At 39.7% G+C, this 23,500-nt stretch overlaps 1 protein-coding gene across 2 annotated transcripts in view; it reads left to right on the top strand.

Annotated features, from left to right (window-relative positions):
* The window catches only part of SIAH1 (siah E3 ubiquitin protein ligase 1), a 67,274-nt gene that overhangs the window by 25,938 nt on the left and 17,836 nt on the right, over nucleotides 1–23,500 (top strand). The window contains exon 1 of one of the 2 annotated variants that reach the window (XM_032700751.1): nucleotides 19,821–19,989. The exons of the other annotated variant lie outside the window; for it this stretch is intronic. The gene's annotated coding sequence lies outside the window, so the exon portion shown is untranslated. Of the gene's footprint in view, nucleotides 1–19,820; nucleotides 19,990–23,500 lie in introns of those variants that run through there. 2 annotated transcript variants of the gene reach the window in all.

Below are 23,500 nucleotides of genomic sequence, written 5' to 3'. Positions count from 1 at the left end.
TTTTAGCAGGCTCCTGATTTATTTATTGTATATGACCTGGCTGTCTGTTGGAGCTATGGAGATCCTCTGAGTGCTGCAGGAAACCAGCTGGAGAAAATGGGAGGCATTCTGCTGGTCTGAGACAGATGCTGGTATGAGACAGGTGCAGGTGCAGTATTATGGAGGGATCTGTGCAGTGTTTCCTCAGGAGAAAGCACTGTTTGTCCCAGCACACTTCCCACGTGAGGCTGTTGCTCCCTCCGTTGGCACGTGCCCCATTGGAGCTCTGCTTTGCCAGGTTTGCTGCAGCCACAGAAAGTTTGTTTTATTTGGCTTTTGTCAATATTAACCCAGAGAAGGCTGACGTTTGCACCACCTTTCTTTTTGAAGCACAGAATCCTTAATTATCCTCTTATGTGTTTTTGACGTGATGTAATCCCTGTGCTGTTATTTTTCTACATATGAATAGCACTTTCAAAAAAAATCATTGTTTCTAAAAGTGGGTTAAGGTATCACTTTAAGATCTTTGCAAGATCTCTGTTTGGATGTTTAAATTTAGAAACCTGTGCTGTCATTAGGAAAAAAAAAATGTTGCTTTTCATCTGCTTTCCCTCTGGCTCCCAGGAGTCAGTCTCGATGTAGCAGGCACTGCATTGCCATTTCCTTTTTAAATCTAGGACAGCAAAGCTATGACACTTTTCAAAGTCCCAGTGTCCTTGTTAATATTTCTTTGTGCTCTGAGTGAAGGTAAAGCTTACGCAGGAAGTGTCCTAGTTTCCAGTTCCTAATTCCAGCAGAAAAACTTTAGAAAACAGAAGTTTGACAGCTTCTTGTATTGATATAGATTAAATCGTGTATATTGTAGTATGTAAAAGCTTTGTTCAAGATGGAGGAGATAAAATGAAAAAGTATGAGAGTTTATGATCCACTTGTAAAATATTCTACTGCTGCTTTTGAAAGATTTTCAAACCTTTAAAATAGTTTAACTGAGATACATCTGTCTGGTACACAAGCACTAGAAACTTCTTAATGGCTCTCTAGTACCAGAAAGATATTTTCATATTGGAGTTAATTCAGCAAAAGACCACTAAGATAGCAAGGGGATTGTAATACATGATACAAAAGGAGAGGCTGAGAGAACTTGGTTATTTGAGCCTGGAGAAAAGAAGGTGAAGGGGAAACTTTATTGCTCTCTACATCTCTTTAATGGGTAGGTACAGAAAAGACAGAGCATGACTCTTCCCAGGGGCTGCAGAGCTATAGGATGAGAGACAAAGCATGTAAACTAGAACACAGTAAATTCGCTTACATAGGAAGAGAAATGTTATTACTGTGAGGGTGATCAAACACTGGAACAGGGGACCAGAGAAGTCGTGGGATCCTTGTCCTTGGAGAACTGGACGGGACAAAGCCCTGTTCCAGATCTAGCAGCACCTGCTCTGAGCAGGGGATTGGACCGAAGTTGTTCTGTGTTTCTGTGACTGAGCAGAGTTGCTACATTTGATGCTGGTTTTGCCACAAGAGTAGAGCAGTATGACTTTCGTATGAAAGCCTAATTATTTTCATAGTTTCTCTGAAAATGGGTGCCTCCAGATGCACCAGCTCTGGTCACACTTCCTTGTCCTCTCCTTTCTTCTCTGTACTCATGCAGCTTTAATAGAAATTGGACAAATAATGCAGGAACAATTGACAGGCTAATACCATAATGCTTTTGCAAAGGGTTTGACCTGGCCAGCAGAGCGTGTTAAAACCCTATTTGTGTGTGACTTTTGGTCCATGGTGAGGAACAGTGGGGTCATCAGTGACAGTGTTTTGAATTCAGCAGAGAAAAGCCCCAATGAGATTTGAGTTTTTAACCACTAATGATAGGAATGTGTGCCTCACACAGAAATTCCTCCTTTCAGCTGTTTTATATTACCCAGTGAAAATTGCTCAGAAGTACAAATATGCACATACACACTTTTTTTTGTGAATTTAATCTTAGCAATGTTTGTAATTGCTGCTGCAGCAGAGACTTAATTCAAAAACTTAAAGTGAATATAAGCAAAATAAGATTCTACATTCTGATCCCTGTGCTCCTGGTTTTATCCACTGTCCAGTCAAACTCAGTTGCTTCCAATACTGCTGTGAGAAGCAAAGCTGGGATACTGATAGTCCTTCCCCATTGACTGCAGTGTGTTTACAACTCATGCTAGAAGGGAAAAAGTTTTGCAAGAGTCTATACCATTATAGCTATTGCTTTCCGAAATGAAAGATTAATGGCTCTTACTTTCTTCCTATAAATCACTCCTTTTAATTCTTCTCTGGTATAATAATTTTCTTCACCTTTTCTACCACTTGGCAGTAGGGAAGGTTTTGAGCAGTGTCTGTAAGCCTGCTGGGGAACCAAATCCTACCAAAGTTTATTGGGAAGAAAACTGAGTGGCTCTTGGAAGAATGTTTCTTTATGCATAGTGGGGACATTTTTACTGTGGGACAAATGCTGTTTTCCTACACGTTCACTGATCTTGGTGGGACTGCAAGTGTGCTACTGAATTGCTCAGGAGATGATTTTATTGTATTTTGATGTTATCCATATGTGCTGTATATATAAAAGGTTAGGTTCTAGCATCTGTACTACGACTAGACTCTGTCCCTATCCCTGTAAGTTAGGAAGTTGGTATGAGGGTAGAAACAGAAGGAGGAGGAAAAGGTCATCATTTCAGAGTACAGCAGGTATTTAGAAGATGGCAGAAGTATTAAAACGAGAGTGCAAGAAACATATCCCTTTGAAGGGATAGTATCTACATGGCATGCTGCAGGTTTTTGTTTTTCAAAACTAATGTCTGTGAGAGTACTGGCAGTGGGGAAAAAAGACATGGAGCTAATCAGGCAGTCTTGGGGGGGTTGTCTTTCTTCAGTACACTTTCAAAATAGAGATTGAAAACATCACTGAGTTCCATAAACCAAATGCCCCTCTATGCAATCCTGGTAAATCAGCAGAATTGCATCATGATCTAGTCATCCCTGCAATTTGGACTACATGACATTGAGTTCAAGGTGCTCATATATCAGGGGAATAGATATGTCACCCTTGGATGATACTGGCATGTGGGTTACTTTGCTTCAGGGTCACAAGTTGACATGGAACATTATTTGGAAGGCCTTCCTTGGGAAACTCCCTCCTGAAAAATTGAGTTCAAGAGGAAATATTCATAAATGTGTATACTACAGAGGGACATACTCTGCTGATCTACAAAATGAGAAAAAAAGGGAGATCTATCAATTCCTGAGAAAGAATGTATTGGGAGACTTCCCTTTTGATGTTTCTATTTCTGCACATACTAGAATACAAAGATTACTTCTAGATACCTTGTCAAAATTACATAGATGTGCTTTAGAAAGCATATGCTACTACAGAGGTAATCTTAGTATATAACTCTATGCAATATTATATACCATTTATTAGGTATCATATAAATATCATATATCATATCATATAAATAACCCTTCTTTTAAGCAAACTGTACTGATGTTCCTCCATATGCCAAGGAGAAACAATGTGGCTGAAATGAAAAATTTTAAAGTTTTGAAGGTAATATGTATAGAGTAGGGTCTATTCAGCCAAGATGGTAAGGGGGATGGACAGAGCTTTTGCTGTGATTCGGGACAGAAGCAGGATGGGGGTGTGGCCATGCTCACATACAAGTGATCCCAATGCCCAGGTTATCTCTGTTTCTACACTGTGTTGCTCCTGAAAGCAAAGCAGAGGAAGAAAGTAAGTGTGATTCCACCATCTTTTAACCAGTTTATTTCGTAGGTCAACCAAACCTGTGGTAGGGACTTCTGCTGTGTGTGACCTTTCCCTGATACATAAACTGGAATTGCAGCCTCCTGTGCAACCCCCCATCCCTGTGCACCTATATAATATTGCTGTCTGTGTCAGTGGGCTTTGACCTACCCATACCCTGCATACTGACCTTTTTCACAAGCTGACTATAAAGAAATTAAAGTAGCCTGTGTATTTAGCTCTCCTGGCCCCTTGCATGGGTCAAGATGAGCAGCATGCTAAACTCAGGTTCTGTGAGGGGAGTGTAGTGCCAGCAGAGCAAGAATGGAGGAAAACATTTAGCAGCAATTGAAGCACAGTTGGCTTATGTATTTCAAGATAAATTAAAGGTCTCTGACAACATCTGGAGGTCCTCTAAGGATCTCCTAGAATCTCTGAAAAATAAATCTAAGTAAACTTTAGGCTTCAAGCTTCCTCTGCAGTGGACTGTAGAAGTGCAGTGTGTTAAAGATAGCAGGCATTTATTTTCATTGTTCTCATTTTTATCCTGTGTATATCACATTATACAGCTGTCTACAGTTGGTGATATGAGCAGAATATATTGAGTATATTTTCTTATCAAGCATTTTATGTGAACATGTTCAATCTCACTGCTAACTTTTAGCTTATATTGTTTTCATACTTGCTAGAAAGCATTTAATATGCAGATGGATAAACATCACTGCTCTTCTTAATACAATACAATACTCACAATACAATATCTCGATGGTGTAATAACCTGGATTAGGACCTGATATTTACTCTGCTTGTCTTTGCACTTAAATAAGTTTTATGAGTTTCTGCCCTCTTTCAGCTGCTGCTCAGGTTGCAATCTTTCACACCACTATCCAGTTGCTACCAAAGTGATAAAGGTGGTTTTTTTCGTATTGTATTTGTGACAGTAAGTGATCAGATGCCACAAGTGCTTGAATTCCAATCAAGTCCAGAGGCTGGACTTGACTGGTTTCACTTCTCACCGAGTGAATGTTTGTTGGTAATCATGTTTTCTTCTCATACCAGTGAAATACCTGATATAAACATGGTTGGACGAAGTGTGGAAGATAGTTAATATAACTTGCAAATTACTATATAGTATAAGAACTCAGCCTTTCTTTCCTTCTTAATGGACCTAGCCTTGTCAGGGCTAAATCTTCATTAATTATGTAATCTTTGCTAATGAGGCTTTAAAAATATCTAGCCAAATAGTGCAAGATCTTACATAAATAATAGTGAATAATCTGAGATAGCCAACAGTTCATTCTGGTGTGGCAGAAGCTTGATGGAGTGCTGACAAATGGGTAGCAAAAATGACAGACAATGTTTCCAGAAAATGTGGTGACATTGTTTTCTGTTGTGGATTTGACTCAGAAGATTGGAACTTGACTTCTGGCCTTCATATCCAACACTTGTTGGCAGCATATCACTGTGTAAATAAACCTTTTTAGATCTTTTATTATGGTTAATTTCCCACATCATGTCAAAGTACGTGAAATACTTGTTAAAATTAAATTACCTTTTATCTTAAGTGGGTTTTATTGTTATTATTTAAATATTCTTCAGTCTGACATGTAAAATGAAGAAATATGCTTTTGATAGTGTTATATTTAGTTTAAATAAACACTCGTACTTTCTCTGGGAAACAATGGGAAAGGTTATCTGTATCATAACACAGCTGAATATTTCTGCTTTGTACAGTGCTGTGAGATTAGGTGTTCCTGCATAGCACACTTGAATCTATCCTGGCTCACAGTTTGAACCCTTGACACCCCCTGCCCCTTGTAAAAAGAATACTGGAAAAATACAGAAGAAATACAAGTTGTATTTTTGGGAAAAGTCAGAATTATGAGAAGTGATTCAGAGGTTTTGATGAGAGATGGGCAGAGAAAGTTCAATTGTAGGCATTTTTTGTACAATGAATTGTAACACAAACAGTGGCAATCTTATAAATTTCCACTATAGAGCAATATGTTAATTACAGCATATGAGGGTGTTCACATATCACTTGACTAATGACAGAAGGACAGAGAGAGAAGGATGATGATTATGACAAATCAATGCAGAGAGTTAAAATAAGAGGATAGCAAGTAATAAAATGCTCACAAAGTCTTTGTCATGATAGATGCTGCTCCCATGTTCCCTTGAAGCTTAACAGAGTATGCCTTTAGTTCCTGTACGTGAGAACTCTGACTCACATTTAAAGATTTATGTTATGGCCATCATGTGTGGGAGGAATTTGTTAGTATGACAAACATGTTCTTTGAAACATAACCCAAGAAGTTGTCAATTTGTCTTGTGAGCTGTTCCATTGTTCCACAATGTAGCCAGAAAACTCTGGATTTGTTAAATTGGAGAGCACTATTCAGTAGAGTGGGAATTGGTTACATTTACCATAATCTCCTCTTCCTGTGTGAGCTGTATGAAAACATTCCCTCCATCCCTTGTGATTAATTTAAAATGTGCAGTATATTTTACCTCTCTAGTAATTAAATTATCTCATACCTTACTGTGGGTGAAATTAGATTTTGGTCACTGGAAAGGAGACCACATTCAGGTTATATGAAGTCCAAAACATTATTTAATAATTTGTAAGTTGTTCAATTGTGTTTTTAAGAGTACTGCTTTCCTGTTTAAATTATGCTCTACGCAAGAGGTGCAGATGCTGTCACTGGTCTCTGTTTCTCAAGTGATGAACCTAATGCAGATTTGCATCACCTTGAACAGAGGTTTTAGACCATATAGACACTCTCTACACTCTGTCCTGCACCGTGTCTTGCTCTAGCTTGGAAAATTCCTTCTAACTTTGTAGATTCTCCTCCAGACTTGCCTGCAAAATCTCCATATAAACATTAGTCAGGTAAAGTGAAGACCTGGATGTTGAAGATGGCTTTGAATTCCTGCTGAATCTGTCAGTGGTCCTTTCTGTTTCTTTACAAGTTTTCCTTGTTTCCCTTTTATCTAGTCAGGCTTTTCAGTAAAACATAGAGGAAAAGAGAAGAAAAATACAATGGATTATGCAGTAACTGAGGGAGTTAATTCATAGCCACTTAAATGTGTGCTTTAAGATATATTATTCCCCTTCTTATCCTTTAGCTCATTCCAATAGAGAATTAAGGGTATGTGCACAGTTAATAAATTAAATTACAGGTAGCAATCTCTTTCCAGTTGAGAGATTCAAAGACTTGAGCAATTAGGCTGCTTGTTAGGCTCAAATCACTAAAGCTATGGAGATTCTAACACAGGCTTTGTTAAAATTCTTCTGAAAATGGAAAAGGTTTAAAGCAGTTATCTTACTTATGTTTCACTAAAGGAATATAATACAATAGAACTTTTCCTGAGGACTATCAACAATTACCAGGGGAGTTCCTTGAAGATCTGATGCCTGACAAATTGCACCTGTGTTGGTGGAGAACAAAGAGAGTTAATGCCCAAAACTACTGAGGAAAATTGTAAAATAGCTTAACACTTCCAGCTCTCTTTTACCAACTATTGAAACATTTGGGAGATTTTTCATTAATTATAGCTCCGAATGTTGGCAGATACGTGCAGAGAATTTTGACAGCAGTTTCCATTCTCTCCATGAAACTTTAAGTAGCATGCAGAGTGTCCATACAGCTTATTCTTTACCAATGCACCATCATCAGAGGGAAAAAAAAATTATTTTAAATGCATTATATGAATTAATGGGAGAGCCATCTGGCTATAGCTCAGCTCTTCATACTTGGACCCCAGATCTTAATGCTTGTCTCGTGTGTAGACAGTGAAGGGCTGTGCTCCCACAGCATAAACAGGGTACAGATCTTTCCTGCCATTCATATAATTCTAATATCATGGGAATTTCAGGGCCTTTTATAAGCTGGAATCAGTCCAGCGTAAATTTTCATGTAACTCTGTTTATACAGAAGCATAAGCAGATGAAGATGTGTTTCTTTGGAAGATGAAGCTCAGCCCAGACTTTCAGTAAATGAGGAAGGCCTCACACAGTTTCTCCATGAGGCCAGAGATATAAAAGAAGAAATAACCTAATCTTTTCCCAAACCAGAGAGAGGTCTTCTGGCTCAAATGTTGTCTCCTAATGAAGCTCTTTCATACACCAGCCATGAAAATTACTCCTTACAGCCAGCAGAGGAATACAATGAAAGGCAGGAGATGCTCTTCTGTGACTCTGGATATAAAGCACCAAAGAAGAAACAGTAGGACCCGGAGGAAACAGAAGCCTTGTCTTACTAAAAAACAGTGGAGAAAAAGCAGTAAGGTTTCTCTGTAAGTAATGTTATATGGCTGATGTGGGCACCTCATGAAAAATGGAATGTGTGTAAGTGAATCTGTGTGTAAGCCAGTGGCGATGCCAGGGGATTCTTCTGTTTAAACTTTTAGCTGGCAAATGTGAAATGCTTTCAAAAACTACATTGAGGATTGATTCTCAGTACTGTAATTTAGTTCTTCTCAACAAATACCAGAGGTCAGCCAGGAAAAAAAAAAATAAAAAAGGCTGTATTTCTAAGATTCTGTATCTGCTTCGTAGTAAATGAACATATTCTGGTATTTCTCTCTGCTGATGTCTGTCTTGTTAAAATCTGGGATTTTTTTTTCCTAGGCAGCAACTTTGAGAACATGATCCCTTTCTGAGATCATATGCTTCTGGTTTGCATATTGCATCAAGCAAATAAGCCCTGCTCCTCCTTAGATCCGTTCACAGCCTCTCTGTTAATGTCTGCCAACTCTCAGTGGTACTGAATGATTAAATCCTTTCTCCAATAACCCCAACACAGTACGGTTGATGCCTTTTTAGTTAGTTTTTAATTAGTTACTCAGTTCAGATTTTCATGTTTCTCTATGCCCCTCCTCATGCTCCAGAAGAAGGTTTTGCACACCTGCAAAACTTTTATTTTCATTGAAATCCCAGAAAACTTCTTATCCCTCTTTTTTTTTTCTTTTTTTTTTTTTGGTCATGCTTGCAAAACAGGATAAATATCAGAATGACAACATAGTGTAGTACTTCCTATATTGCTTGCTTTTTTTGTTTTGCCACTTTCTTTTGTCCATATTCTCTCCCATCTTATACAAAAGCGTGTGTGGGATAAGAAGTGTCCTCCTAACTTTATATCCATTGAACAACTGGCATACTGAAGCCCTGGCATATGATTAGGATTCATAAGCACGGTGCATTTAATAAACAAAACATTACCTATGTAATTTAGGCTGGTGCAAAACTGGAATTGATATTGTTAAGACTCCATAAAGGGATCTATGATCAAAGGTGTCTGAAAATCCAATTACATATTCTTACCTAATACACTTTAGTGTCTTTAAATTTGAAGAGGGCAGTTGCAGTTTGTACAGCAGATAGAACTATATTGAGTCTTCCATCACAAAGCTGAGGCAACTGTGTATGGGCTGAGTATGAAGGCTTTAGCCAGGGGTCTTGCTTGTAGGTAACTTTGTGACATCAGAAGGAATGTCCATGAGCATTCTAATGTCCTGATTGTTCAGAAGTACTCCGTGAATTATGGTCATGAAGAGTTGGATTTTTCATTGTCCTCTTGAGGGTACTGCGAGGATGGTGAATCAAATGTATCAGTCCTTTTATATGCACACATGAAGACAAATATGGCAATTTGGGAAGTGGAGTGGTTATTCCATCTCCTTCCCAGGACACACAGAATCTGCTGATGGGAATAGAGACACAGGATTTCAGGTCCCATTTTGCTTTTCTTGTTAACTGTCTGAATTTAGGGTACCCAAGAATAAGGAAGATTGGTAATGTTTGTATTAAATACATGCAAAAGGAGATGTATCAGAGTATTCCCAGTTTATGATTGTCTAGGTGAATCTCGGTAGACTGCTAACATGGTGTAATATATACATTACTCATGGTTAATGTTGTAGATAACATAATTCTTTTGATGTAGGAAATAACATCTGTCAGATCTCCAAAACAGCAAATTATATATTTTTTAAATTAGCCTTGTAACTTGTCTGTATGAGTAATAATATGTAGTAACAGCACTTGGTCTAGGCCAGTCTCTACTGGTGAACCAAAAACACCCCCATACATACAGCAACAAATCCAAAAGGCAGAGAAACCAGAATTTCTTAGCCTACTGTCTGAAATTAGTTAGTTGTATAGTGGTTTAACTCCCTTAAGTCAGATCATAATATTTACATCTTGATGTCATTGCAACTGCGGTTCAAAACTCAAGGTAAAAATACAAGAAACTGAGAATGTTAGAAAAGTGCCTCTCTCAGACCAAGAATTGGTTGGTTTTTTCCTCCGTTGGCACAAGAGATTATAATCAATAACCTCCCTGCTTAATTTGTATTGATAATGTGTAGAGATTTATCTCCCCTCTAGGATATGGTCTTGTCACCCTCCTCTTTGAGGTAAGTGGGTTTGGGGGACAGTATTTTAAATATGGGGACAGTATTTTAAATATTGTTACAGGTTTGACACATGCAAGCTTAGTCTGCTGAGCCTATGTATTTAGCAGTACTGACATAAACAAGCATCCCCCCACCACCCAGTCCCTATTTGTGTTGGTTTCAGTTTATACTCAATAAAATCATGTGGAAAAAAGTTCTGCATAGTAAGAAGGTTTTTGTTATGGTTTCCTTAAGCACCATGTTATAACAAAGTTACAGAACTAGAGAGCTACAAAGATAAATGACATTTAAAATAGTTTGTGAGGATTTATGATAAGCATGTACACAGTTCAGAAGGCCTCTGGCACTGCTAAGCCCCAGTGTCTATCCTCTAACTAGATTAAATTCATTTCCATTAGATTTCAGCAGATGCAGTAGCCATGGGTTGTTTTTCATTCCCAAGGGGTACTTTCTCCTTGGTAGAGACTCCAGATACCTTTTTGCTTTTCAGTGTCTAATTGGTAGACAGCAATCAGGAAGGTGACAATAAAACTGAGAGCTTATGGTAAACAACACTTAAAAAAGGAGGAAAAAGTTAAAGTGGACATGGATTAAAGTAGTTTCTTAATGGACTTCACAACTAAGGAGAAAAAGGGAGATATGCAACTCTGAAAAACACAATGCACAGTTCGAAAATTTGAACCTAGTGGAATAAAACAATAGTGGGAAAAAAAAACAATTTAAGACAGAGCAGTCATTGTAAAAGGAAGCTAAATTGTCAAAAAAATTGAAATGAGGAGGGGAGGCAGATTTAGTAGTTAGAGTCAAGAAGTTCTTTCCTGTTTTTCAGGAATATTCTGAAATTTATCTCTGCCTCAAAAAAAACCTCCACAAGAAAACCCCCAAACTTTGGATGCAGCACTGTAGGAACTCTACAGTCAATGATGAGGAGAAATTTGATAGGGTAAAATAGTTGGATTTTCTGAATGAACTCTAATTCCTTGCTAAAAGAAGTTTTACAGCTGCTTTGATGTGCAGCTGGAGAAGATTCTGCTTTGGTTAGTTACCAGGATAGGTCACATTCCAGGACTTCCCATTGTAATACGCTTCTAAGGACTATTTATTGTAAGCTCTAGGATGAAATTTATTGATTGTGAAAATTATTGTCTGTAATGCGATAACTAAAGGGACAGACATGTTTGTTGAAACTATTGGAGTCACTTTGTTTGAGATTTGTCCCTGAATAGCCTAGTTTAGAATTCATACAGAGATGACTGATTTTATTGCTGTGCAGTAGATTTCCCTACCACCCATCCAAACTGTCTGAATGTGTAGGATGCCCAACAGCAAGAATAGTTCTGCAGCCAGAAATTCCCGTGTTCTGGAGCTTAAGTTCTGAACAAACTAGGGATTTTTCCATTAGCACTCTTAAGGCAGCACATGTTACAATAATATGTTAAAGATCTACGATGTGGCAGACCTCTACTTGATATGATACCGCTTCAATGGCACATTATTTAAAAGAAGAAGGTGCTGTTGCAGGCTTCCCTAATACTGTATATAAGGCCAGGCAGGCAGACAGGGTTGCAGTATTTTATCATGTCTTGAAGTGCCTCCCTGGGGTGTGCCTGTTGGAATCCAATCCTGTCTGCAAGGTCCCTGTGGTAATGGCTGCGCTGTGCAGTGTTCTCCTCATCCCCACTGGGCCAGCCAGGGCAGAATTTGCTCCATAATTATGAAAAAGGATGTGTGTTTCACTGTGCAGATGTTCAAATGATGTACTTGCTTTCTTCCATTTAGAAAGAAATAAACTTTTTAGCAGTATCACAGTGAACACAGGCACAGCTTGCAAAGGATTTCTGTTTAATATCTTATTGAATGTTGTTACCATGTCACCCAAAAATACTTTGGAAGATGATATCTTTATGCAGCTGACAAGCTATAAATTTTCTCTCAGGCAGCTCTGTAAATGTGTGATCTTCCCAAGAGCTTTTCATTTTAAGCAAATGTGCAAAATAATCAAAGCAAGTATGGATTTATTTATAACTACCTCAGAATTTTACATTTAATTTTGGGCTTACTTTGGTGTATATGCTTAATGTTTAATGAATCAAGTCTAATAATTTTACAAAAGTGTCTTTTACCTTGGCCAGGGAGCTGTCCTCTCCACACAACTGAGAGAAATGAAAAAAGAAAAAAAAAACAACCTATCCCCAACAAAAAATAACAAGAATTAAAAACCCAACATCTTCAGCAGAGAGAATTATGGTGACATTCTTGATGGTCAGTGTCACCATCCTAATTGGGATGGTGAACCTATTCTTGTCATATTATTTTTTTTTTAATTATCCTGTTGCAAACTAGACTGTGTTTTAATTCTTTTTTTTTTTCTCTTATAACAACCTCGTTGAATAAAAGGAAGCCTCAAAAGCTTTCCTGTGCAGCACCAGCAGTCTATGGGGAGGCTGGAAACAGAGGTGCTACAATGGTAAATGACACTACAGTAGGAAGGAAAAAAGATGTGTGCAGTATGAATTAGGCATTTATATCAAATAACATTATAATGCCTCAAGCTTTCTCTGTACTCAGGTGTGAAAACTAGAACATTATCATTTGTAATTTTCCCTCTTCTCTGGTAAATCAGAAGTGTCAGGGATAATGCATGTAATCAGATTTCTCTGTGGCCAACAGCTTCTTCTGTGCTTCACCCACTCCAATTTTATAATCCTCAGTACACTCTGTGGTGTCTGCTCAGACTATCTCCCAGTAAAATTAACAGGAATGTTGAATGACAAAGGATCCCTGATAATAAATATCCCTACTTTGCACTTTTCCCAGAACACCTAATGTGTTATATTTATCCAGTACATTTGCTGATGTATTTCTGGTGAGAAGTCTCTGTTGACATTGATAATGCTTTTAAAATGTATTTTAAACAGAAATAGAAATGTAAGTAAAGTTAACCCTTACTGTACTATATGATCTTGCTGCATTTGTATCTTGGTGACCACCAGAACTCTGCTGAAAAATTACTAACAGGAAATTCAAAACTCTCCAATCCCCCTTCATTGAAAGCTGAATGCAAACCTTTCTTCTTTGTCCAGGCTTCCCCATGGTAGTGCTCTCATTCTTACTGATTCATGCAGAAAATGAAAACCAGGAGACTTTTTGTCCCTGTTTGTATGGATAGAGGAAGAAAAGAGGGTAAAAAAGACTGGAAGCATGACCATTTTCTTTGGAGGTGTTCTCAAAATGGTCTTTTTTCTGGCAAATGTTTGTGCCTGTGCTCAGTCACGGGCTGTCAATAAGTAAAGGCTAAAGAGGAGAACAATGGAACATTTATGTGTGCTGGGAGAGCTAGAACAGTAGGAACTGGGAGACGTGGCAGGATCTGAGCAAGGTGTTAATCATGTGCCTTGGGAGGCTGGTTGCAGTACAGAAATGGGGATTAGTGTGTGTTTTCTCATCAGAAAACTTGAAGAAAAGCCATGAGGCTCTGTCAGAGGTATTTCACAAAAGCAAAAAAAGGGATTTGTAAGCAAGGAAAGTGATGCCACTTTCTTTTTTTCTCCAGTATGTTCAAGGCAACTATTTCATAAATCAATGGGGTTATGACAAAGACATACCTAAATCCTATACAGGTCTCTTCCTGACTGAAACATTTTAGGAAGGCTCCAAACATTGGCTGTTTGCCTGAACTGTGAGTAACCATATAATGGAACAACCTGTAAGAATTTAGAGAAAAACTACCTTTAATTTGCTTGGTATGGGACTATACATCTTGAAAACTAACTTATTTGTGCCAGCTACAGGTGTTTGCATACCCTGTTTGCTGTTTGTTTCTGGATTAAACTAAAGATGTGTTGACTTTGGTTCAGAACTTTCTGTATAATGATTAGGCTTTAGCTGGCACCTGATTATTTGTATATAGAGATTATCTGTCAAACAAAATCAGATCTGGTAATAGTCTCAGACTTAAAACAACAACAAAAATCCACAAAACCCCCAACATGTTTAATGGATGACTTACTGCTTTATATTGTTTCTAATTACCTAGGACTGTCCAGTATTGTTGTTCTTCATGGTATGGTGTAAGAATAATGTCTTCCACCCAGGCATAAGCTCCCAAAAACCTTGACAAAAGAAAGCCCTCAAAAAATGCTTGTTCAGCCTTACAGACATGAAAATTTCAAAACTGGAAAAGTTATTGTCTGTGTTTCAAATTATTTTAAAATCAGGTTTACATCCTGTAGTTCACTTAGTGAATCGACTTGTAGTAATTAAGTTATTTCTATATAATATCATGTGCTTCAGGACCATATAATTTTTCCAATGTGATACCATTTTATTTATGCTATATAATTATATGCTATATAATTATACATCTCATTTATCACTCAGAAGGAGTTAAATGAAGACAGCATATAAGACCTGGATGATTCAGGATATTTTAATTGCTTTTAAAGGCTTTTAAATTTAGTTAACTGGAATCTAAAGTAGGTCAGGGCTGATTGGAATTGTATTTTGTCTAATGACTAGGTATAGATTCTTGCAAAATAACCTGATGGTCCTAAGCCTCTCCTTGGATTCATGCTGATCCTCAGGAGGACAGTGCTTGTGCTGGCTCTTTCTGTGGCTGAGAGTGTACTACTTCTGTCTTAAAAACCAGAGCTTGTTCTAAAACAGAATTTAGATTAATTACTTCACCCACATTGGTACACAGTCACTTGCTTCCCTCCTAAAACTGCAAGGTAAAAATTGCCTAGAAATATGCTGATCATAACTATTTCTGTGGAGCTCTGTGACCCATCAGATTTGCTAGCAGGCCTGCAGTCAACTGACAGATTATTAAAATGTGTTTTTTAAATAATTGCTGCATAAAGAAAAAATACATGCAGCCTAATCCTGTGATTGCTGTATGCCTGGATATCTACAAAATGTTAGGGTGCCAGCCTTTATCAGGAGGGGAAGAAGGCTTTAACTTCTGTAGTGCTTCTGAAGAATTAATGCTTTTGGGATTGCCTAAAATCTCCAGTTCTAAAGAGGCTTCTGCAATGTGTTTATATGATTTAAAGGGTAATAAGGCACATTTTCCTGCCCAGAATAACTTTTAAAAAAAATAATTTAGAATCTTTTTCACTTTAAAAAGATTCTTTTTGTTTGTGTCCACTGTTAAACTAAAAATGCTTTTGTTTTCCTAATCTTTCTATGAAGTCTGTCTTCTACCTTTTCTTTCAGTTTCAACTTCTGATAAATCCTGAAAAAGGACATATGTGGTAAATAAATCAGATGCATGAAAGTCAAACAGAAGTGGAAAATGTTCCCTATAAAATAACTGAGATAGTTAAATCAGTCAATTATGATAATTACAAAATACAGAATATCAGTCTGATGTTTGTCAGGCTGGCTGTCTTTTAATTTTTTGAAGACTTAGTACATAGCTACACTATAATTAATAATAGAATGTAGCATATCGTTTCTATGAGTATATCCAATGAACTCAACTGGTACATCAGGACCAGCAAATCCAACCAGTCTAACACATTAGCTTTAAAATGAAATATTTATTATTTTGAAACTACGTTTTGAATTCTATTTGCCTTCTGAAACTTTAGCTCTTACTTTTGAAAGTTTTGTTTGTTCACTTATTTTAGTGGAAACCAAATTTGAGGAAATTGCTTGAATATTGCAGATGTTAAAGGCAGCACTGCAGGGAAAAATCCCCCAGCTCTTTGTCACATGAAGTATTATCAGTGAAATTACAGGAGTCAGCAACGCTGTGTGTGTACGAGGCAGGTTAGGAGTGGGATATCACACCTATTTCAGAGAATCTCTTTGCTTTCTTGCAAACTAGGTTTAGTTCAGCATGTTATATAAGAAGAGATTCAGCATATCCAAAGTTGCTTTCTTATGGAGTTCTTGTTAGCTCAGAATTTGGTTCCTATGCAGACTCTGTGGTTCAAGCAGACATATGAAACAGCTATAGATGCTTCTCTGAAAAACTAAGATTATTTTTTAATGAGCTGCTTTAAGTAGTCATGCTGTTCTTTCACTTTCTTGCTGCCAGAAGATCCCTAAATAAACTGGTTGGGAATACAGATGTTTAGCAGCCTAGGCAGTGATGAATATAAATTAAAAAAACCAAACTCACCCTACTGCAGAATGAAGAGATGCGTAGAGATCCGACATGTCCTTTTGTAACTTGTGTAATCACTAATTTTTAATTAGTGTACTGTTACCTTCAGATACTTCATTTACTCAAGTCTCAAAATGTGTGTTTTGTTGGACACCATGTACTCAATTTTCTTAAGGGCTCAGTGGTCTCATTTCAATATATAAAAAAAGCAGTTAGGAAAGGGTACTGGGTAAAAATTAATTCATTACTTTTAGAGACTTTATAAGTAGGAAAATCACTTAAGCATGTGTATTTTTTCTACCTTCAGTGTTGTCACAGACAATCTTAGAAATGAATTTATGTTTGGGTGCTTTGCTGAGGGAGTAGGTACTTAGCTCATAGGATTGAGTGTTACTTTGAATGATCAGCAGTGTTTTTGCCTAAGAAACCAGATCCAGACACAATATTTGATAGCAAATTTATCCATTGATAATCATATTTCTTCATCTCAAGAGAATGCTGCTATGTGTCTAGTACTTTCTTCATTTGTAAAACAAAAAATGTGTTTTACAGAAACATAAAATAACCACCAATGACTTTTCACATAAAAATTCATGTATAGTATAATAATATATTAACTTTGTAAAATACTACAGTAACTTATATAAACGGCGGGAACCAGTTTATCCCTTTTACTAAATGAATGTTAAATAATAGGACTTTTAAGGAAGAGGATACTGTCTAAAGTTTAGAGGAGAAAAAAAGTATTTTATTACATAAAATGAAACTGCAGACATTATTGTCTAGCAAGGAAACACAGTAATCCCATTAAACTATAGGCCTACATCCCTATATAACGTCAATGACAATAGTATTATATACTTCATAGTGACAGTAGGTACTTTTCCTAGTAACCAATGCATACAAAAATAATGTGAATAAAAAAATAATCAGTAAAACTTGATGTTAAGATGCTTAACTTTGGTTTAAAATTATTATGTTAACAGATACTGCTAATTTAATGGCACCTCCACAGTGAGCCTTTATTACTCATCATTTAAAAGGGGCTCGGTTGGAGTGCTGTGTCCAGTTGCCAGAACTATGGTAAAAAAAGAATAAAAGGAGCAGTTGCAGAGTATGCAGAGAGAAAAGAAAAGAATGATCAGAGGTCTTGCAGACCTCTGTAGACAGAAAGAAATTTAAGTAATTTACTGAAGATTAAAGTCATCAAAAACTGAGAAATGGAAAAAAGATGTTCCTGTGTTCACTGAAGTGTTTCAAGAATGAGCTGAAATTATAATGGGAGATTTAGATTATAATGTAATGATATCTATGAATGACTTTTATGAGATGTTTATACAAACTTCTGGTAGAAATAACAAAGGTATAGCTGATCCTACCTTGGAGCAGGAACATGGATTAGATGATGCCTTAAAGTGTCTTTGAGATCTTTTAGCCCTCATTTCCTACAGTAATGAAGTTTGTGCCACCTGCTATGGGGTCTATTCCAGTCAGGCCTCTCTACTAACTCTTGACCCTGTGGGTGAATGACACCCCAGTCTGAGGGAGGAATGAGTCTCAAAGACTCTGCAGTTCCTGTAACTTTACAAGGAAGTCTAATGATGAATAATGGAGGAAAACTGAGATAAATGGTCCTACTGATGGGAGGAGGGAAAGGTGACTGGTCTGGAGAGCTGGAAGGTGTGAGCTGGGTCATGGAGCAGCGGGTGGAACACAGCTGGGAAGGAGCTGTGCTGGGTGTTCCCTCTGGGGCACCTCCAGTTACAGGGATGAGCGAGCTGAGGTGCTGCAAAGGGTTCAGGCAGGTGAGCAAGCTGGAGGCATTTCAGAGCTAGCAGGAACGTGGGAGTGAATTGGGAGGTTCCAGTGGTGAGGTCAGAGAGAAGAAAAACCCACCAGAAACTAGGTTTAATTACTTTCACTGCCCAAGAAACTAGTTTCTACCCAGGGAAAAGCAAATGCTTTGTAATGTTGACCAACGAGCAACACATTGATCTGATATAGGACTGCGAGACTGTCACTTGCCTCTTTTTAGCAAAAGGTTAGTGTGTGTTCCCAGGATCAAAGTGTTAACCACAGAGATGCTTTGTAGAGACCACACAGATTACCGGAACTGATGAGCATTCTGGTTCTCTAAAAATACTAACTGTTACTATTACAGATACTTTTTTCCTTGTTCTCTATAGGATACTACCTTTTTTGAAGTTTCCACCGTTGAATAGACTTCCATATGTTTAAAAATACATCAAATGATTAGCCCTACTCTGTACTAAAATTGAAGGTGGGGAAAAAATTTAATATTGAGAATATGTTGCTTCAGGATTGTGCCCTTCCTATCCAGGACAAAAATAGTACCTTACTTAATCATATCTCTTTAAGTATTCAATAAGTCAGCCCAAGATGAGTTGGCAGTCACTGCCAGTGTATCACTCCCCATGAATACTTAAAGGAAAAGGCTCAATAATCACTGCATAGCTACAAGGTGTGCAGGGAGAAATTATGTGCAAAGTTAAACTCCTGTAGTTGCCATCCTTTGACAATAAATAATTGATATTATCCATACTTGGGGGGATTCTTAAAGAGTGGTTTTGGTACATATTGCATTGCATCACTATAGTGATGTATTTTTGAGAATCTGCCTTAAAACTAATCACAAAAATCTCTGAAGAGCAGACTTGGCAGATTCAACGTAGCAATGTTATACAAAAAGAAGTGCTTTACTGGTCATCAAAAGGAATGAGGAGGATACTGAGAACCATCTGGATAATCAATTAAACTGGCCAAGAAAATGCTTCAGTCATTCAAAAAAATGGAAATAAGATAGCAAACACATATTTTTAAATATTTTACTGAAAATAAACAAGTGTCTCTCCTCTGGCAAACCTCTGAATAGCTTCCGCAGATGAACAGGGTCCTAATCCAACAAAGTATATGTAAGCACACCAGTAATTACATTTATTCCATCCAGTTTATGTGCTGAAACTTAGGTATGTATTTAGGGCACTGCTGGACGGGGACCCAACCCGAACGATGCACAGTCTGTGCAGAGCCCGGAGGAGGGGTTTGTTTTCAGCAGTCCATTAAACCCTGTGCTGGACGGTACCGGCCTCTCTCGGAAAGGCCACTTTGCGTTTGTTTTTTATTTTTTAAAACAGAACTACGAGTCCCCGTGACAGAGCCCGCGTGGCCCCCGAGGCCCCGGCCCTGCGGATGCCGGTGCGTCCCAACACCCGCTCCCAGCGCCGAGCACGGGGCGGCCGCCGCCCGGGGCGGGCTGGCTGAGAGGGCTCCGGGTGACCCCGCGGCGGCGCAGGTGAGCGGCGGCTCTGCCGGGGCTCGGGGGCCGGCGGGGATCCCGTGGGATCGCGGAGCGTTCCCGCAGCATTCCCGGGGGGCAGCGCGGCCTTTGTTCCCGGGCCGGGCGCGGGGCAGAGCGCGGCCCGCGCGTGCGCGGTGGGCGGCGGGAGCGCGCCTCGGGAGCGCGCTCGCGCGGAGGCGGCACCGGCGGGATCGGGATCGCTCGGGCGCAGCCGGCGCGTGCCCGCGGCCGAGGGAGCGAGCGAGGGGAGGGAGCGCGCGCTGGGCTCGGGCCGCGCACGGAGCGTCTCGGCCGGAGCAGCGCAGAGAGTCGGCCCCGCACGGAGCCCGCGCCCATCGGGGGAGCCAAGGCCGCCTCAGCGGGTCCCGCCCTGCCCGGCGCACACAGGTGAGCGCGGCCCCACCGGGGAGCCCGAGCGGCCGCGGGGGCGGCGGGAGCGGCTCTGCCCGGCGCGGCCCTTCGGCCCCCGCCGCCCGCGGCAGAGGCCCCGGCGCGGCCGCGGGGCGGGCTCGGGACAAGGCCCCGGCGCGGCCTAAGCGCGGCCCGGGCGGGCGGAGCTGTGGCGGGGCCTGCGGGCCCGAGCGGGGCCGGGCAGCGGCGGCGGCCCCGGGCCCTTCCGCCGGGCCATTGTGTGGGTCGGGGGCGGCGGCACGGCCCGGGCCCGCTCCGCCCGGCCGGGGCTGCCCCTTCGCTTTGTGGGCTCGGCCCTGCCGCGCTTTGTGCTCGGGCGGCGCGGCGGGGCCGGCGCGGCCCGGGGAGGCGGCCTGGTCACGGCGGGGCCACGGCGGGCCCGGGAACGGGCTGCCCCGGGAAATGGGCCGCTCGTGGCCCCGCCGTGACATTCCCCGGGAGCGCGGCTGGCTCTTACCTAATCCGGGCAGGGCAGAGAGGGAGGGAGGTTCTGGCTCGTCCCTCGGGTTCCCCTGCAGAATTAAACGCCTGGAGATCTTCGTTCTTTAACCCTTCTCCACGGTTTTAAAAGGACGGGAAACAACAGTGTTTGTAGTAAAAGGCAAAGCATTCTGAGTATTTATTCATCGAGTTTCTTTTTCCAGTGGTGAACTGGTGGCACTTTTGTTATAAGCTCACGTTCATACAATATTTCTCCAATATTCTCTCTGCAGTCTCTATTTCAACCAGTCTGGGTGAATATTGCCTTTCCGCTGAAAGCAGTTTAATCATATGCTAAATAAATAAAGTGGTTTAATTTGTTTAACCTGGCAGATGAGTGTCTGTTAGGAAGCCCATAGCTAAACTGGACTAGGTCATGGAGGACATGGGATATTCCACGCGGGACATAGTTTCAGTTGTCTCCTAATCTCCCTCCCAAACTCGAGGTTAGCACGGTGCATTCCACACTGGTAGGGAAAATGGAAGGGAGTCTTCTCAACCCTGATTTATTCAAGCTGGTCTGCAAGATGATTTGAGTTACTGGGATACAGGTAGACTAATACAGAGAGGGTTTTAGGATAAAACTTGGATTTCTGGGCTACTCATTTGTTGCAGAAAATAACTTTGGGGCATATACCTAAAGCATAGGTCGATTAGTTCTACTTTTATCATTTGTTCTGTGCTGTAACATTGGTGTAAAAATCGAATGCTAGAAATCATAATTATGTTATTGTCAGTGGAAACTGATGTTCTTAAATAGCCTTAGTACTTCTCAGAGCAGTGAAAAATTATGTAGGAAAGGACAAGGATAAGGCTCATCCATCAGTGGTACAGTTTTAGAAATCTGTTGTGACCCAAGAATTCTGGAACTGATGAAATGATGGGCATTTTTGACCTGGAAGTGCATGTTGTGATGAAGTATCTTAACCATTAGTGTGTCACGTCTGTTGATAAGGTTTTAATGCCACAGTCTAATTAGACTGTACTAAAGGAGTTAGCTCAGAAATTCAGTGGCTCCAACTAAGTAGGTGTGAACTAAGGAAAGTAAATACTTTAAATAACATGAGTACTTTTGATAGTTAGGTTGAATAGAGTTTTTACTGTTTGCTTAGTATGAATTGAGAAAGAAATCCTGCTCTGATGTCAGACACCTGCCTCTAATGTGGAAGAGGGGGGAGCATGAGCATGTTCATATGAGAAGAAACTCTTTTTGGTCTCAAAATTCAAAGAAATCAAGTAGGACAGTTTTATGAACTCTGATCTTCAGATGAAACAGTCTGGAAGACTATGCATGCAACTGCTATGAGGAACATGATGTTCCTAATTTTAAGTTAGAATTGCTTTGCTCTATTTTTCTGTGGTAATAGTGCTTGTAGCTGTGTAAGTGTCAGCTTTAAGAGCTGGACCGAGTTTTGCCAAATAGATTATCAGTGTGTTTTTTGCTTAAGTGATTGTCTCAGTTATGGGAGCCAACCAGATTGGTCAAGGTGAATCAGTGGTATTTGTAATTCTGGACACATCTAAAGAACTCAGTCCTTCAGTTGTAGTGCATGTGCCCAGTCTGCAGAAAGCCAAAGTGCAAACGGTGTCTCCAGCTGCTGACTGCAGTTACCTGGGTTCCTGCCTGGTGCTTTGGTGTTACCTGCTGCAGAAAGCAGCAGCAGTGAATGAGGATGCTGGTTCATCTCAGCCATCATGTGGTGCCTAAACCTTAGGATCTCATCTCTGAAGTTTACAGTCTTAAGCATCATGAACAGTGTAGATGCAGATTTTTTTTTTTCTGGATCCTTTTTTGTTGTTGTTGCTTTGGTTTTTGAAGGCAAGTTAGCATAAAGAAAAGTGAAAACTAGTTGTTAGTAAGAGATACCCCTTTTGACTTTAACTAAACTACACAACAGTTAGAGAGATATCACCTCAGTAAAATGTTTTGTTTCATTAATAAAAAAATTTCTTGTAAGCAGTTTACCCTTTTTCAAAATGTATGTTTCTTAAATGTTCGGTGTCAAGACAAAAATGTAATTCTGGTGTATGTCTTCTGTGTACAGTATCACAACATGGACTGGGAGCTGATAGGCATATATACTGTGTTGTTACCATGAGCTGTTACTTCAGATTTATCTGAGTTTTTCTTATTAGCACTTAATTGCACGTAGCAAAAATCTTCCGAAATCATTGACTTGGGGCAGTTTGATATCAAGCTATGGTATGTTTACCTGTTAACTAAAGCAGGAAGACAAAACCTGGCATTAATGCCCCATTAACTCTTTAAGTTTTATGCCACTATAGATATATATTCCAGTTCTGATCCAAACTGCATACTGTGTTTCTGCAATACTCAGGACAACTATTTTAAATATATGCCTATGTGAGTGAATATATGAAAGGGTGATTCTTTGTGTTATCACAGGAATAATGAGAGATTTGGTTACTAATTCCACAGTACTTTAATCAGATAAAGTGCTAGATAATTACAGCTAACCAAATGGTCCACTTCTGATTTTGACTTGTTTTTCTTTGTAGAAGCTGAATACAAAAACTGAGGTTGTCTGTGTTTTCAGTGAGAAAGTAAAATATTTTTTAAAAGGTAAAGCCTGTATTTGTCCTATTGCATCTGGAAATGGATTTTATAAAATTACCATGGATATATTCCAGGGAAACTGTTATAAAAAGAGCAGCAAATTGCTCTACAGACAGTTGTTGTTGACTATTCCTTTTTGGTTTGACTTATCCAGAAACATGTTTGTATCTTTTGTTGTAGCAATTGATGACCTTGCTGAGAGATGAAGAAAAAGAGGGAGAGAGTAGTGATAACTTCTGCTGCTTAAAAAATTAGTCATCAGCTCCTTAAAAGTGAAACAGAAGTTCTTTGAACTGTGGTTTGTGTGGCTGGCGTGGTTTAACCCTGGCTGGCGAGTAAGTACCACGCAGCCACTCTCACTTCCCCACCTGTGGGATCCAGGAGAGACTTGGAAATGTAGAAGTGAAAAAAACTTGTGGATTCAGATGA

Source organism: Chiroxiphia lanceolata, chromosome 13 (assembly GCF_009829145.1).
Source record: "Chiroxiphia lanceolata isolate bChiLan1 chromosome 13, bChiLan1.pri, whole genome shotgun sequence".
In the NCBI taxonomy this organism is placed as follows: domain Eukaryota; kingdom Metazoa; phylum Chordata; class Aves; order Passeriformes; family Pipridae; genus Chiroxiphia; species Chiroxiphia lanceolata.
The sequence above is the reverse complement of the archived record's forward strand: the minus strand, read 5'-3'. Positions and strand labels throughout refer to the sequence as shown.